This window comes from Aplysia californica, unplaced genomic scaffold (assembly GCF_000002075.1).
Source record: "Aplysia californica isolate F4 #8 unplaced genomic scaffold, AplCal3.0 scaffold00416, whole genome shotgun sequence".
Taxonomy (NCBI): domain Eukaryota; kingdom Metazoa; phylum Mollusca; class Gastropoda; order Aplysiida; family Aplysiidae; genus Aplysia; species Aplysia californica.
Window position 1 is genome coordinate 634,710 of NW_004797686.1, and position 2,373 is coordinate 637,082.

Genomic DNA, 2,373 nt, shown 5'->3' on the forward strand with positions numbered 1-2,373 from the left:
GACTATGACGCCCCCCCCCCCAACCACACACACACACACACACACACACACACACACACACACATACATACACACACACGCACACACACACACACACACACACACACACTCACACACTCACACACTCACACACACACACACACACACACTCTCTCACTCACACACACATATACTGTCCAGTGTGTGCCTGACTCGAAGGGAGGCGATGGCCTGTCTAGTGACTAGTAAATGGTTTTTCGTGACGTTTGAACCTTTTCATTCTTTAAGCAGTTAAATAGAAAATGCTATTGTCATTAATACCACGAAAGCCACTAGAATCCCAGCGGCAATACTATTGACTCCAGTATGGTTTGTTTGTTTAGTATAGGGTTTTACGGCGCTCGCAACTGCATAAGGTCATATGAGCGCGCGGGACACACCTAATACTTTTTCGTTGGTAGGAAATTTTGAATTTTGCCCGGGTGGCGGCCGAAGCCTACTCTTATCGATTTTAGACCACCAAGGGATCTTTAACGTGCGCAACTTCCACACGGGCCCTCCGAGATTTTTCGCCCTTGTCCGAGAAGGCTAGGTGTAGATCTTTCCTACCAGAAGATCAGGGGTGTGGCAGAAAGACAGCAGTTAGGAGGAGCCAAGGAGTAACAGTAGAAAGGCTGCAGAAAGAGTCAGGAGCCCAGAGGAGGGGGCATGGGAGGTGAGGGGGTGGGGGCAGAAAGTGGAAGTGAAAGCAGACAACAGAACAATGCTAGAGAGCAGGAAAGGAGGTGAAAGGAGACAATTTTAGAGAAGAACATTTTTGGTCGCTACCCGGATTCGAACCCGGGACCTTTGAATGAGGGGCCAACACCTTAACCTCTAGGCCACGAGAGCCCCCTGACTCCAGTAACCACCAAGGATATTAAACATATATATATGTGAAAATGTGTGTGTGTGTGTGTGTGTGTGTGTGTGTGTGTGTGTGTGTGTGTGCGTGTGTGTGTGTGTGTTCCATCCCAAAACGCACACCAACGCTACTAAGTGCTAAGTTTTGTTAGAGGCATTCAGTTTAGCTCTGCCGTCTTTGTACCACTGAGTAATGGTGAAGGTAATGATAAATTTCCCGTCTTCTCGCATCACAACGATCAGAACACGATGTTTCCAGTCTCTGTGAGATAGCTGTGACCCCACTGGGAACCCGGGTGTGGTGCTCTGGATTTTTTAAAGGGGGAGAAAGTGGAGGGAGCATTTTAGTTTAGTTTTAGTATGGGGTTTTACGGCGCTCTTGCGGTCAGTGGCGGTGGGTGGACCAAAATTTGAGTGGGGCTTAGGTTTCTTCCAGTTTTTTACCACCAAATAGCAAGCAATAAGAATTAAACAGTGATGATTTTTCTATACTCACGTTGAGCCACGGCAGTTTGAGAACCATTCAAACAAGAAGAGTTGCCTTTGTTTTAAATCTCTTTGTTCTTAGTTAAATTCTTGTTGATGGTGGGGACGAAACCGATTCACCTCCAAATTTCCTCTAATTAGTTTTCGTGTGATGAAAAAGTTATAACTGTTAAATCTCAGCAGCACAAACACAAACATGCACACACAGCACTTCAAACATAATACTTCTATGAGCTGGATTAGGCCGTGTAGTCGAGAAAGTTGAACGCACCCAACAAAGAACCAATGAGCGCATAGGTATCTGTGTCAGTAGGGGAAAGTGTGTCGTAAACTTTCACCCCATTGTCAGGGCTAGGAGAGCGTAGCCCTCGGTGCAGTGTTATTTTTTCCAAGTTTTCTACCTTTTTACAAGAAGAGTTTCATTAAGGACGGACTGTGGGAAAAGGGCTCATCTTTGCTGAGCCCTAAAGACATTTGATTGGCTGCTGGGTTACTATAGTTGTAAGCGGGGACAACAGTGATTGGATAAGCGAGCAAGCCGCCAGGTTGATCACTCTGTGTTCATTGCGTGCGGTCATAACGGTTTCAACTGCTTATTTCATTATTTCATAGAGAAACTTTCATTTACTTTGGGATAGAGTTGGGGGTGGTGGTTGGGGAGGGGGTAGGGGCTCAAGCCCGTGAGCCCTTCACTACCCACCGCCACTGCTTGCGGTAGATGTATACTTGTACTTTGATTTTACTCATTTCATTTATTCACTTTTCTGCCCTAAGCTAACAAAACGCATTTTCTTCATTTTGACGCTAATTTCTTTTTTATTTGTTAAATCAATAGCTTGATCAGCTACCCTTCTTGTGTTACAAAAATCAAAGTGAAACTGTAAGATAAGATAAGATAAGATACATCTTTATTGTCCAGATCCTGGTACATTGGTTTGGTGTTCCACCACGAGTACACACACACACACACACACACACACACACACACACACACACACACACACA

The 2,373-nt window shown here is 45.2% G+C and overlaps 1 protein-coding gene across 1 annotated transcript in view; it reads left to right on the plus strand.

Annotated features, from left to right (window-relative positions):
* The window catches only part of LOC106012568, a 17,149-nt gene that overhangs the window by 4,291 nt on the left and 10,485 nt on the right, over window positions 1–2,373 (plus strand). The window lies entirely within an intron of this gene.